The following is a 15,785-nucleotide window of genomic DNA, read 5'->3' on the forward strand; positions in this document are numbered from 1 at the left end:
TGTTTTTTATTTTCCTGGCAAAGAGGTGAAGCAATGCTAAAAACCAGGCAAACAGTGCTCCGGCAGCAGCTGGGCTGGGGCTTGCACACACACCATGTTCTCTTTTTATCCTCTGCTGCCTTACATTTGCCAGTCAGGGACAACCAAATAATACTTGAATTAATTCATGTTGAATTTGCTGGAGTGGAGCTGCTTTTGGGGGACGTAGATTCCAGCTCTCACCGGAAATTGCAGCAGTCAGAACAAGCTTTGTTGAGAATAAATGATTTGTGGTGTGCTGCTCATTTGAGTTCTAGTCCAGCTCTTATTATCACGTAAGTTATTAGCTTTTCTTTTGAATTTAATGGGGAGCTGGATCATGTCCTTCCTCTGTTTAGCTTTCCTCGCCTGCTGTACCCATTGGGAACAATTTTAGTACTTGTAACGAAAAGAGAGAGTGTTAAAGGGTAGTGCTGAATTAACACATTCCCCAACTGCAAATGTTGCCACCCACTCAAGCAGAGGGGAAAGCTGTTGCAGACAATAAACACCTTCACAAACACATCTGCCAGAGTGCAGGAGCTCTTTTCCAGGCTGTGTTCTCCATGGGAATGGTGGTAATGGAAATATTAGCTGCATTGCAGTTCATGCTGAAAGTTCCATGAAACTGATGCAATTGAGCTCATATTTTAGGATTTTCTTGATTCTCAGTGGGCATGTGGAAAAATAATATATTTCTAATCAATAGCTTTGTGTCATTCTATTCTATTGATTTTAAAGAACCTGGGGAAAAAAGAAAAGAACCAGTCTCAAAGTTGACATAAATACACTTTCAGTGTAAAGATTACAGACTTTGTCTCAGCTACCTATCACAACTTGTGGCTCATTTGTGAATATATCTGCATTTTTTTAAATGGAATTACAATTAAATTTACTTGCACAAAGTTGTAAATTGGAATGTTTTACAATTTCGGTTTGCATTTTTATCCACTGGTTTAGGGAGAGGAAAGAATGCTTTGTTTAATTAGCATTTGTGAAATGGGATAGTGGAAGATGTCCTTGCCCATGGCAGGGGATTGAAATTGGATGATCTTTAGATCTCTTCTAACCCAGGCCATTCTGTGATTCTATGATTCTGTGACTAGAATGGACTGCTCCAGAGTTTATTTCTAGATCCACTTCCACTGACTGCTATTGGTTAAGTTTTCCCTGTGGTGTGATTTAATGCTGAATTTACTGTGAAGGTTTCGATTTTTAGGACAGCATAGCATATATGTGACACTATAGTAGGTATACAGCAGTGAAGTACAGGAAGTTTGGGGTTCTGCTGTTGATTAATTGGTACCCCCATCTCCAGCAGTCCAAGTGGAAATAATCTGAGCTCTGTGTGTTCCAGCCCCATTCATCCCACACCTCCTGCACTATTCTCATCACTCCACATCTCACACTCTGTGCTGAACTTCCCTTTCTTGTCCAACTACAATTATATTGTCCATATACTTAACAAGCATGTGAGCTCCAATCAGTGGTTCTTTTCATACTGTGTATCTTAAATGTAGTATTAGGAACATTTCCTTGTTTTCATATAGTTTCCATAGTCCTGTGCCAGCCTTTCTTCAGCCCTTTCCCAGCTGACAGGTGGCCTACTCGTTAGTCTAGTCCCTAATTGTTTAGCAGTTCTGCTCATGAGCACCACATTACCTTGTAATTAGGCTTCACAATTACTGGGCCTTTCCTGTAATTTCTCTCACACAGCAGTTTAGCTTAGGTTTCTGAAAGGCTCAATGGGATGGTGCAAAGTTCTTGTCATGTTCAGCAGAAAATGGGATAAAGAAATTTGTTGTCATTTTGTGCTGAAGAGCAGATCGGTCATCTGATTTCTTCTATAAACAATAATTCATAGTCATTATTTAGACCTGGCCTGAGAAGGCAGTTGAGTCATGCATTCTGGTTTTGTGGCCCTTTTGAGCTGCAGTGATTCCTGCCAGCTGTGAGTCTGACCCCACATCATGGGGAGGGAGCATCATGTAAAAGAAAGCAGTGGAGACTGAACTGTATGTGCCACTTGTGGAGACTGATGCTAATCTTCTGTCTTTGTACTTAAATGGCAAATAGATTTTTCCCACTTTGAGAGCACTTGGATGCTGCTTTAGTTAGAAAAACATCCGAGCTGCCTTTAATATCCTGACAGAGGTTATTGCAATGGGTTGGGTGCAACGTGTCAGTCCTTACTCTTTACAGGATGTTTTTCCAGCCTTGCTGTAGGCATCTTGCAAGGCAGTGTACCTAGCAGTTGCTCTTGTCAGGATTTTGGGCTGTAGGTAAGTGACTGGAGGTTTGAATTAGGAGAGCATTTTCCTTGGGCTAGACACTGGCCAGACCTGGGGAGGCAATCCTTGCAGAGTGATTGTAGCCAAATAGGAAGGTTAAAATGAAGAGCACAATATAAATGAAGAGCCCAAGCAGGGAGGAGCACTGAGGTACAGGACAGCAAAGGACATGTTTAGGGTCACAGGAGCTTAAAAAAATGTGAAAATCAAGCCCTTCTCTCTAAGGTCCCTGCCCACTCACTTCACCTGTAATACTGGAAATATAATATTTATTCTTATGAGAAGAGGAATAATGATTAAATTAGCAAGAGACTTCAAATGGCATTTTCAGAAATGTCTCAGTTATTTGGAAACCTGCCACTCAGTGAGAGCCAGGACCATGGTGTGCCCAGCTTGCCTCTGAGAATGGCAGCTGGGCTTTTATCTCAAAAGCCCCTTTGAAAAATACACTAATAACTAATATCTAAATATAATGAAGCAATTCTTTTATCTGTAACACTGAAGCACATATGTTTCTCTAATAACATGATAGAATTTCTGGGCTTTTTTAAAACCTAATATTGAATTTAATGACCTAGAACTAATAGGTTTTATTTACCATGCTGAAAAAACCACAGTGTAGTGACTGAGGTAATTTATTTCAGTTTACCTTTAGTAATAATGCTCAGATCAACAATACTTAGATAGCCCAAATGCCCTCAAGCCTCTTCTCTGCAGTGTAAATCCATTGCACTGTATTGATAAAAGCACTGATGCATTTCAAATGATCCAGATTTGTGTGGAGTAAATGAATTATTTATAGGTTGCTTTGCATAGATATTAAGAACTTTGTAAGTGCTAATATTTTTCATTATAAAAAAGATTTTTGCTAAGGTGCTGCTTTGACAGCTCTTTAGACTTAAATTGTCCTCTTAGAAGCTACAGCACGGTTGACTGGAGTACAGATTTCTCTGGGCTGCTTCTTCAGGGGCCAAAAATGTTCATGGAATCATGAAGTTTGGAAAAGACCTCTGATTCCAGCTATTAACCAAGCGCTGCCAAGTCCACCACTAAACCAAGTCCCTAAGCTCCACCTTGACACGGGTTTTGAGCCCTTCCAAGGATGGTGATTCCACCACTTCCCTGAGCAGCCATTTCCAGTGTTTGACCAGTGAAGAAATATTTCCTAATATGCAGTCTAAATCTGGCATGACTCAAAGTAATTTCCTCTTGTCCTATCACTTGTTACTTAGGAGAAGAGGCCAACTCCCACATCCCTACAGCCTTTTGTCAGACAGCAATTCTCAGCTTGCAAGTGACCATCCAAACTGTAAGGCAGCAGGAGCCTTTCTTTTGGCAAGGTTGGGCTGTCAGCAGGAAAAAAAACTTCATCTTTCTGTTTGGCACCCAAGGGACAAAGTTGCCTTCCTTGGGCACTGCATGTTGCAGTCTCGTGCACATTTGTGATTTGTGTTAGGAAGGAGTTTCCTGTGCAGTCATCCTTGAGCCCCAATGCCATCCCAGTTCCTGGATTATCTTAAATGAATTTAAAGTAGAAAATGCTCACAGGGGATTTTGTTAATGTAAGTCTGATGAAGGCATAAAAAAACCTGGGTTACTCTATCAGAATATTTGCCCACCTTTTTAATTAGTAATATTATCTCATTCATTTTGATGCGTTTTAAATGTGTGTTAAAAAGACTGAAATGAATGGGTTTACTGATTTTAACAATTCAAAGAAAACTTTCTCCACTCTCAGTTCAAACCTCATATCCAAGCTCATGGCAGCTTCTTTCTGCAGTATTTTTAGGAGTGTTTTGACTTTTGAAATGTTTTTGAAATGTGCTTTCTGAAACACACAGCAAGATACCTGGTGCTCAGCACATTGGGTTGTGGTGTCTAAGGCTTAGTGAACTTCCAGGCCCCGTTACAAAGAACCACACAGCCTCTAAGGATGACCTTGTGCTGAGAGTAAAGACCCCTCACAAAAGGAAAATGCAGTGTGGGCCAGAAGAAAATCCAGGGGAAGGACTAAGGGCTCTTCTTGTCTAACATAGCATGATTGTGCTGGAGATTGCCTCCAGAAACCCTGGTGTGATTAATAAAGATGTAGATGTTTGTTAAATTAACTTTTGGTAGTGTTGGTGCCAGTGGAAGTGTCCATGCACTGCAGAGCTGGTTGATCACTATTATTATTCTGAATGCCTTCGTGAAGTGACACCCTGTGCTGCCAAAGCAGAGCAGGTCAGAGATCTTGCTCTGTCGTGACTGACACATTGAGGAAGAAGTGAGGGATATGTTAAACCATTTGAACCAAAATTTTGATTTGAGATCTCATCCTGGATCACATTCTTCAGGGATTTCTGTGGCTCTGTGATCTGAGAGCACTGGAGAGAATTTGTCCTACTCCTGCCTTTCAGCTTCTGGGCAGCTGCCCGAGTTCAGCAGTGGCAGTAACCTGTTCACTAAAGACAGGAAATTTGGGAATGAATGGATTTTTAAGAGACTATAATAGGCCATGGGGGAGAACATTCCTGCCATGTAGCTGTTTTGTTCATTATTGCTAGAGAGAATGAAATGGGAAATCAATTTGGCTCTTTCAAAAATTAATACAGTCTGCAGAAGCAAGCTGGGGAGGAGTGTGGTGCCAAGGATTGGGCAGTGCCTCAGTGAACTCTTCCCTGCAGTGCTGGAGTGATGGTGGGACACATGTGCTGCTTTTGGACTGAGAAAATTATTCTTTGGTGTTTACAGCAACTTCTGAATTTAGAAGAAAAAATGTGTTGCAGAAAGTCATGTTTGGGAAAAATATTGCACTGTGGAAAAGCAGAACAGAGTAATGGTCAAATAGGGGTTTTGTATGTGGTGTTTTTGAGTAGTTTGATGTCTTGAGGAGACCAAGATTTCCATAAGAGCCTCACCTTATATTTAGAAGCCTCCATAAGTAACCTAATTTCTCCAAAGCCTGCTGAACTCTAGTCATTCCCCTGCTCATTATGATTGTTGTTGAACCTCTGAGTCAAATGTCCTCCTGAGGTATCAACATATGGCTTTAGTTAGAGAACATCTAAAAAACCCACGTGCATTAAAAAGTGGCCTCAGGCATTCAGTGAGGAGAACTGAGAGGCAAGGAATGAGTGATGAGGAGGATATGGACAATGTGATGCTGCACAGGCACTCAGGGGAGAAGCCCAGGCAAGCAAGAAGGATCTTGGGGGTGTCCCAGGTGGAGCAGGAGCTGGAGTTGTGTGAAGAGGGAAAAGTCAGTACTGCTGAGAAGTGGCTTAATGGCCTATGATGAAGAGCTGGCAAATAAATGCAGTTGCTATGTCAGTATCAAAGAGAACAATTAGTGAGTCAAAGATGACTGGAAGAGGCAGGAGAATTCCTTAGACTTCATTTATTCTTGTCTAGGTTCTGTTAATACCTACTGCCCCTAACTGCCTAATTCTGTTCCCACCAATTTTTTTTAAAACAAAAGAGGAAAAATAGACTTCCTTCTAACAGCCAACATCCCACTGTCACATGTTGGACCAGCAGGCTTTCCTAGACTTTCTATAGCCATTAACAAAATCAGATTCCCCATTTCCATTTCAAGCCCTACTCCACTAAAATTAGTGCTTTTCTCTCAAAGTAGCTCAGAAACAAGGCAATGCCTCCTGTTGAGACTGTGTCTGCCAGCAAGAAGCAATTTCAGACAATAGTTTGAAGTTGTAAAAGGTGTGTGAAAACTAGAACAATTTGGGCTCCTTTGTGTGTTAAATTTGTATGTATATTTGAGGTAGAAATCCCTGGGAATTATGTAGAAGCTGCCCCCTTTGCTCCCTTTGCTCCTTCCCATCAGCTGTGTGTTGCTCTGAGGTGCACTGCAACATTTCTAGGCTCATTTCCTGGTGGTGAACACAAAGATGATAAATTCAGTGCTGGGTCCTTTTACCTGCCAGCCAGGCAGACATACTGCAACGACACTGGATTCACAGTGGGAGGCCTTTTGATTAAAAACAAATAAATAAATAAAGGAGAACAGCAGGGATGGAAGTGGGAAGGGAATGCTGCCACGGGGAGCAGTAGCATCTGTGGGGGACTTTGAAGAATGTGGTTCACAGCAGAAGTGTTTCTGAACCACAGGCAGAGAACCACATGCACAGTCCTGCCTGTGTGCTGAACAGTTTAAATTTAGTTAAGAAAAGGATCAGGTTTATTTCATCCTGTTCAAAGTGGCTTGAAATCAAAACCCTGCTGCTCTCAGAGCCAAAGGAAAGGCACTGGTTTTTCAAGAGTTTAAATGGGAGAGGGATTAGGTGTTCTCTCAGTGGGTGTTAGTTATAAAATCCATGTGAATAGCTACAAGAAGAGTGTGACACACAGAGATGCTCTTCCCCAGCTGACACCTGTGAACCAGGTAAAGGTGAGCTCCCAGCTGTCCCCAGCCCTTGGGGAAGGGGACACTGCAGGGACAAAAATTATCTGTGGTAAGCCTTAAAAAGGATGGCCATAACTGCATTCCTGCTGGTTGAATTTGTACTAAAATAAAGTTGCTGGGTTTCTCTCTTTGACTCGTCAGAGGAATGTGACACAGGCAAGAGGAGGGAGAGAAACAAGAGCTGTGCTCTACTCCTGGGTGATGGAGCAAGCTGGGCACGGCACAGGGGGATGGTCTCCCTTCCCCAGGAGCTTGGCAGTGTTTCACCATGAGGAGGATTGTTTGAGACAGTAAGAACTTTTATTTTGCTTGGATCCAGCACTGCTTAGAAAATATGGGTAGATAGAAAGGAGACACAGTTTTCACTCTGTAGTAAAAGAAGGTCCAGAAAGAAGGTTTGAATTAACTCGGTGAAGGTTTTCCTGACAGTCAGGCTGATTTAAGGATGGAAACATTTTTTGGAAAGAGATAAGCACCCAGGAAAGCACAGATGGAACAAGTGAGGTGCATAATTGCAGGATATGCTGAGCAAAAAGCACATCCAAGTGAGGACTGTAAAGGGGTGATGGAGAAAGGAGAATGCTTTGGGGTGTTCAGTCCTCTTGTTAAGCCATTGATGCTAATTACTACACACTGCTGATGCTTTCAGTAGTGAGCTCCAGAAATGATTGTCTTTGACACAGTCCATCCCTGGCACCCTTTTTTTCTCTAGGATACAATTTGCTTACTTTTTAAAACATTTTTTTATTATTATTATTTGAGTCAAGGCAATTTTCTGTTTTTCACACTGCCCTGCCCAACTTTGATTACTTCTTGGAGATTTTTACTTGGTGCAAAGAATATTTTCCTGACTCAGTAGCTTTCCCAGAGCTTGCTCCACTGCTCTGGGATGCTTGTTGAACATGGAATGCTTATCAAGTATTAATTAGAGCAGTATGTATTCCACTTGTTCCTTTTAATGAACATTAAATAAATATATGCTGAGATGCCATAATTAAATAATTTGAAGACAGGAAATACTGTATTTCTGGTGATTAAACTTTATATCAAGTCTTTGTAACTGAAAATTTAGCAGGCAAAGATTTACTTATCTAAGAAAAAGTCCCCAGTGAGCTTGGATCTCCTGACTGGATTAAGCTGTTCAATGCATGAAAAGCACTTTTTTTTTTTTTTTTTAAACAAGAAATAGCCCCAGACTTATATAATTCATTAAAAGAAATTTATGACGAGATAATTATCATTGATCAGGGGAATGTAATTATAATTTAAAACCTCATATCAGAGGAAATTCAATTAAGAGCACAGGAGACCAAAGGTTTGCCCAAGCCAAAATCCTGTTTCCATGGGAGGCGAGATGTGTGTGCACAAGGATGAGCAAGAGAACACTGAACCTCACCCATTTTTAGCTCAGAGACTCCTCAGAGCCTCTTGTATATTTTCTCTTTAGTTGCCCAAAGTTTTCTCTTCTAAGACACTTTCCAATCACCCTCCAGAGCCTCTTGCATCCAGCATTTCTCTCATCAGTGAGTTTCACTGACCTAAGACCTGTTGCAAGAGGAAGAGTTCCTGGGAGCTGTTTCTATCTGCTTTGCTTGGTCAGCCTTAGATCAGCCTTTGGACAAATGTTTTCCACCTCTAGTATATTATTTTAGAGAGGATGGGATGGGAGCTGCACACGAGGAGTGCACAGAAGTGTCTGGGTTAACTTCTCAAAAATGTTCAAATTATGTAATTTCCATTACACTTGAAGAGAAATGTATGGGTGCAGCACAATTTGTTTGACCTTAAAGGAAATCCAGATGATTTTGCTGTGTGTTGCAGTTAAAATCTTTAGGTGCCTATACCAAATCATGCCACACAAGCAATCATGATGTCATAAAATCATGTGATCCAGATTCCAGCAGGGCTTTTTAGCTCCATGTGAAATCTGCACTGGGTCTGCTGGGTATGATAAGATTTAATTTGCTACTTAACAAAGTCCCAGCCTCTGGGGACGGGTAGCAAAAATAGACAAAAAATACTCTACTCTGAGTTCAAAAAGAAATGTGATAAATAAAAACATTTTTAGTACTCAGAGATATTATCATAATTATTTCTAAATGGTCCTTGAAATGTTAAACTTATCTGGAAGTAAATGGAGATAATACATTTCATTGCATTTGAAAATATGTTTTTAAACTATCAGGCTCTTTTGCAGGCTTATACCAGTCTTACAATGTTCGAGTTTCATAATAATTTACAAAATCTGGGTAATCCTCTTCAAAGCATTTTAGCTTTGGAATGGCAGGGGTGGAAAAAAATGTAAACAAAGTCTAGTAAGTAGGCGGGGGAAAATGTCAATGTTCAAGCCAAGAAAAGTTTAAAAAGTATCAGTTCAGAAGCATTTCCTCCATAATGGGCAAAAGTCTGGATCTATTAGATAAATGATTATTATATTGGCATACACTTGACTCTATAAAAATTGACTCCACAGTGACTGGTGGCGAATCCAGAGTTCAGAGACATTGTGCTCTTACTGCAGTTATGTTCCACGTGCTCATGTATGCAGAATAAACCATTCCAGGGCCTGGCTGGAAGCCTTGGCCTTGCCATGCATTCACTGTGGGGATATCTGAGTAATGTGGTACCTTCATGTGGGAACTCAAAATGTCCCTCAGACATTTTTGGAGGTTCCAGGCCCAGGTCAGAAGCATTTGAGACCCTGGCAGGGAGCTGGAAACAGCTGTGATTTTGGGTTTGAGCCATGGAATGATTTACCAACCTTGCAGGAAGAACAAAAAGTCACAAAAGTTTAGATGTTATAGTAGAAGTAGTTACAAAGTAGAGGGAAAAATTTTTGAGTGCTGTACAGGGGGGTTTTGGTTTTGTACACGGGGGTCAGAAGTTTTAAGATGGAGGGATTTTGGCTGGTCCTGTCCTCCCTCTTTCTTCTTCCTTACCTCCATGTTCTTGGTGATGTTGGCACTCACAGATTGGTTTAGAGTAGAAAAGCACCATTTAATATAGGTAATAGGCATTGGGGAAAAACTGTAACCATGTAACAGGTAATGTACCATATAAAAGACAGCAGCAGCCCTGGGCGGGGAGAGAAGAAGCAGTCGGGAGTCAGAGAGGATGTCAGGGTGTGTGTGTGCCTCTGCCTGAGCTGTGAGCAAACCACAGCAGCCTGAGAAGAAAATCTTTTAGATAACTTTAAATAAACAACCATCAGACTGAACAAGAGACTGCTGAGCCTTTCTTTGGAAACACGGGCTGGACGAGAGATTTTTCCACCACAAGAAGCCACCCTGCAACCCAAGGTGGTCTTCGACACCTTCAGGCAGACTGAGAAGAACCATCACGACTTGGAAAAACATCTAAAATCCACCAATTCTGCCCGGACAGGGTCCAGAAATTTTTTCCACTACTCTAAGTTGTTACCAGCCTAATAAACACTTATTCTCTGCTCAGCAGTCAATTTTCCCATGTCCTGGTGGACAGGAGCCCATCCCCAAGGCTGCTCCTGCAGCTCTGGATGCTCTGGCAGCACCAGCAGGGAGTGGAGCCAGCAGGGCTGGGCTGGCCCATTGCCCCCCAGAGGGGTTAATGCACAGATGATGGGCCATGTGCAGCAGTTTCCACTTTCTGCTGCTGCTTCAGCTGATGAACTGACTCATTTGACAAGACAAATTGCTTGGAATACTCGTGCATAAGCCAAGATGCTTATTAATAATTTGGAGGTATCTTTTCCTTCCTTGTTCTCCTTCCCAGGGAGAGCAGGCTGTGAACTGTGATGTAAAAAATCTCTTAAAACACTTATTTAAACATGCCCAAGAGTAAATATATAAATATATATATATACATTCCATGCGTTCCATATTTTCTTTCTTCCAGGTGTCAGTTTCAGGGGCAGCGTTTGTAAGAGTTTGCTGTCACCTTTTGCCTTGAAGCTGATGCCCAACACAGCAGCAGGCATAAGATACGGCCTCAAACCAAATTAACCTTTAACATAAAAGCATGTTCTTTATGTATTTTCTAATTTTAATGCCTCACAAAGGAAGATATTTTTTAAAATATATGCCAATATTTATAATATTACTGATCTTTTTTCCTAATTGGCACAGAATGGCTAATAAGCTAAAGTATCAAGCCAGAGGACTATGAATAAGAAAATTGGAGAGGGATTATTAGAATTCCATAGTTCATATTTGTTTTACTTTTTCTAGGGCAGGAAACTGAGAGTGTAACCATATTTTCTGTTGCAATCAACTTTTTTAGGAGAAACTATATTGAACTGCACTCGAGAGAGAAAAATACTGAAAATATCCTGGTTTTATCCAGTTTGAGAGACATCATCACCTTGATCACTGCAGTGAGCTTGGGTTGCTCCATCCAAAAAAGATAGATTCTAATGGGAATAGAAATGGTGCAGAGAAAGAGAAAGACCATGACAGAAGCATGGAAATGCACAATATAAAGAATTGCCCTGAGTTATAAAGAAATTATGTAAGGATAGAAAATATAGAAAAATATGATTAAGTCAAGCTCTTTCCATTGAATAAGGATACTCATTGGATTTAATCTCATCTGCTGAAGGTTCTTAACCCATTTGGAAGGTATGACTAGACAGAAGGTTGATGAGAATTGGAAGGAAAGAGCAATCTTACTTTTTGTGTAACTATTTTTAACCCATTGCACTTGAACCAGGTGCTCATATCAGCCCTTTTGCTTCTGCAGCATCAGCACAGTTGTCTTCTTAGCTTGGTGCTTCAAGACCAACAGGACAAAGGCAGTAACAGGTGAATGATGTTGGTTCCATGGTAGAGAGAGGAAAAGGAGCAAGAAGAAGTGAAATAAGGAATTCAGGAATCTTTTCTGGGGTTTGGTGAGGAATCTGTGCAGAAGCTGGCCCAGTCACTGCAGGCAAACCAAACCAATGTGCCATGCTAAGGAAAAGCTCCTCACTCATCATGGAATCATAGAATGGTTTGGGTTGGAGGGGAACTGAACGATCATCCATTTCCAAGCCCCTTGCTATGGGCAGGGACATATTCACTGAACCAGGTTCCTCAGTGCTCCATCCAACCTAGCCTTGAACATTTCCAGGGATGGGGCATCCGTGGCTTCTCTGGGCAACCTCTTCTATAGCCTCACCATCCTGCTTAGTTGACATAATTTTTTTCATTCCATCATCAGTTGGTTTAAAAATGATGGGATTTTACCCATAATTGCAACGTGTTTGTCCTTTAGTGGCTCCCTTTCAGCTGGGTGCAGGAAGACTGTTCTCACTCAGGTGCCTTTTCCTTCCCTTAGTACCATCTCACTCAGGACACCAGTCTCCTGCCCAGCACCGAATCTAATTATTATTAATGGTTCTTTGCAAGCGTTGAAAGTGTTTCCATCGGCTCTGTAGCAGGGTGCCCTCTTGTGACCACTCCAAAACCAGAAATCTTGCACTGGTAACCAAAACGTGTCTTGGGGTCTTGGATTTCATCCCCTGTCTGCCTTGATTTTCAAAAGCCTGAGGTCAGGGTGATGGCCAGGACTCTGACAGGCTCCTCACACAGTTAGACTTTATCACAATCACACCTCGCTTCTGAAATGACAGGGTGACAGAATAGGGACTGTGGAGTATTGCACACAAAGATAATTAAAACTTTACCCACAGCTGCACACAAAGCATATCTGCTTATTAACATACAACAGTCTCACTCAGTCTGCACTGAAATTAAAGTAATCTTCCCATGATAATAATATTGAAAAGCAAGAAAAAACACTTTATGTGATCTTTCTGTCCATCATGGCCATTAATTAGTGCAATTTGTTTAGGGGCAAAGAGAAGGAGGCAAGGGAATGCACAGAGAAATGAAGTGAGCAAGATGTGGAGTCACATTTTAATGAAAATTTATCCATGGATTCCTTTTTTTCCTCAGTGTCAAGTGGATTATTACATTTAGGTGCAACACTTTGGATTGTGCACTCCCCTGTGTGAAGCCAAACACAATGAGGCAGAAAAGACCTGGTGAATTTGGCAGAGAGGAGGGAGGTCACTGAGGGATGCTGCACTGGCCTGGGGCACAGCCAGGGAGTGCTTGGAGCAAGGGTGCCTGCGTGGAATTGGGTGCCACAAAACAGGATGGTAACTTTGCTCTCATCTGAGCTAGAAACTACAGTGGGAAAAGCCCTGGAATTTTTCTATTCCCAGTGAAATCTGTGCCATTGTGTATCTGTGTCTCTGCACTCACCTCAGTCACTTCATGGTGCTGGGATAAGCTGATTATTCCTGCTGCCTGTTGGCTGCACCTTTTTTTTTTTCTCGCTTCGGTTGCATGATGTAACTGTGAAAAACATGTATGGTGTGGATAAAAACATTAAGGACCATTTTGTGGGAAAATAGTTGGCTGGGGTTAAATTGCTTCTGGCCTGCGTTGAATGTGAAATATTTCCAGCAGGGAGTCAAAGGGATGAGTGTAATCTGCTGTCCCCAGCTGTCCAGTAACCCTGGGGTCAGCTGCACTTCTCCTACAACATCTGGGATTTGAAGAGCACATGGCACAAGCACAGCTGAGATTTTTTGAGGGAGATTTCTTGGCTCTGGGATACACCAAAGTCATCTCAGTGTGGTGCAATCCCTTCTTCCCCCCAGGCATTAGAAAGATAAATTGAGGGCAGCAAGCAACAAGGTGTGAGGCTGCACTGCTGCTGTTAGGGTTTTGCAGCAGTTTTGTAATCAAGATGGTTTGCCCTGGATGGAATAAAAATGGATTTAGACCAGTGAATGTCTCATTCATTTTTTGCCTAATTGTAGTGTCTCTATTTCCTGCCCTCTGTATGTTATAGAAGCAGAGAGAAGTTGGGAAGGGAGTAATTAGAAGTTGAAGCAAGTTCTCAGTTTCTCACATGCATTTCAGCTTTTTATGCCTGTGCCACTGAGTTGTGATCTGAGCCCACAGAGTTCCCAGACTGGGGCTCTTTGAGGAGGAGTTCATCCTCACAAATGAGGCAGGAGCAGAATTTTACCTGGTTTCAAATTTGGGACCCAAATTTCAAAGGTGTTCTCTGCCTGTATTTCAGGCTTGATGTAGGATGTCAAACTAATTTTTTTTTACTTGAATCTTGAAAGAGTTGGGATTAGATAAAAAAGAGAAACAGACCAGCATTGCTGATTTTTATAGCTTTATGTTTTCCCAAGACTCAATCTCTTGGAGCTTTTGACAAGCTAATTTACAATGCACATTGATGTGGGAATTTTCCTGAGCTATAATTGTGTTTTATTTTACTGGTACTACTGTAAAAGCACTATATTGGTGCACCAAGTGCAACTGCATTGAGATGATGAGCAATTAAAACCACTTCTTGCATAATAAAGCACATTCTATCTTGTTGCCCTTACTTAATATACCAATTCAATGTGTTATACAGTATTTAGCTAGATTACAGTAAATCACCTATTTAAAGTTTTTCTTTCAGCTTTGCATGTGGGGAAAAAAGTGCTGGGAACAGTAAAAGGATAATGACCCATAATGGCAGAAAGCTAAAAATGGGATTCCAGTTGTCTCCTGGAATTAAAGGCTGTAGCAATGTTGTTAAAGGCAAACTGTTCTCTGTCCCCTGTTGCTCCTTGTATCAGCATCACAAAGTCTAAGAAATTCTTATTTATTTCTTCCAGGCAAAGTAGCAAGGAAGAAGGAAAAGGAGTTACTGGTGGGGGTATGTGCATTGAAATAGAGGCAGGGTGGTGGCAGGAGCTGTGAAAAATGACAAATGCCAAAGTCTCCAGGGCCCATCCCTAAGGAGCGGCTCACTGGGGGCACGATGGAGCTGTGAGCAGGGAAATGGGGTTTTGCTGCTCTTCCCTGTTTGTGATCCTTGCCTCCAACCTTCTGTTATCCCAGACTACTGCAGGCACCAGGGGACAGGGGCTGGGAAACCTTCCCTGCATTTTCTCTCTGGGAAGCATCTCAGTATCAAAAGAGTCTTTGCTTCTGCCACGGGGAGGGAATCTCAGAGTCAGTTGTTTGTTGGGTACATGCTGTAAATATCAAATAGATGCACTGCAGCATGTCTTGAAAGAACAACAGATCACAGCACTAAATGCATCATCCCAACAGCCTTATTTCCACCTGGGTTGTGACTGCATCTCTCTGGACACCTGAATAGGCTTCCACTGGGGACTGATTGTGCTTTTCTTTTGCATTATGATCTATGTGCTGAAGTTTTGCAGCAGTTAGTGAGCATGCACAGGCCTAGCATTTGTTCAGCCTCTGTTCTGAGTGCTTTTCTGAGGAGTAAATTCTACCTGCCCCAAGGGGTGTAGGTCTTGGGGGGCATTCTCCTGCCTGACACCAGACAGGCAGATCCTGTCCTAAGTCAATAATCCTGCAGGCCTGGTAAATAAGATGTGATTTCCCCTTTCATGAAAGCAAAGAAAAATAAGTATTTCCATAAACGTGCCTGCGTCCATCCTTCTCCCTGCTCATACCATCCTGCACCTTTTTCCTCTTGTTTGGTGCTTCTTAATGTTTGCTGGTTTGGGGTGGTTTTGGTCTGACAGTTTCTATTTCTTCTGTGAATTTACCTTGTTCTGTTGTTTTCCACTCTGCTTCCATTATGTCCAAAAACCTCAGGTCCCCACTCCCTCAAAACCAGTCCCTGAAGATAGCAGGCTCTCTGAAGATAGATGCTTCTGCTGCATCTGGCAGGATTAAGGGTTTTATTAGGGTCTTGGCCCCTCAGCAACCTGTTAACCAGAGTTTGTGCTATTCCCTCACCTGTGACACTCAGAAAGCATATTTTTACAGGAATTTCAGAGTCCCCCCCCCCAGTTTACTTTCCCTGTGAGCTGCTCAGCAGAGCTGTGGGGATGCTGGGTGCTTGGGTTGTGGGGGTGAATGTTGATGTCAGAGCGGAGCCCCAGCCTGCCTGGGTCCCAGTTCAGCCATGAACTGGGTTCATTTAGGGTGCTGCCCCCCAGACACCACTGCAGTGTGAGCTGCCAGCCTCCCCCAGTCCTGGGAACGTGGCAATCCCTACCAGCCAGTGGGCTTTTCCTCTGTGCTGCAGGTCACCTGTGGATAGTCTGGGTTTGCTTTCTC

The 15,785-nt window shown here is 42.2% G+C and overlaps 1 protein-coding gene across 5 annotated transcripts in view; it reads left to right on the forward strand.

The window, feature by feature from the left end:
• The window catches only part of DPP6 (dipeptidyl peptidase like 6), a 545,428-nt gene that overhangs the window by 386,623 nt on the left and 143,020 nt on the right, over nt 1-15,785 (forward strand). The window lies entirely within an intron of this gene.

This window comes from Taeniopygia guttata, chromosome 2, assembly GCF_048771995.1.
Source record: "Taeniopygia guttata chromosome 2, bTaeGut7.mat, whole genome shotgun sequence".
NCBI classification, from domain to species: Eukaryota; Metazoa; Chordata; class Aves; order Passeriformes; family Estrildidae; genus Taeniopygia; species Taeniopygia guttata.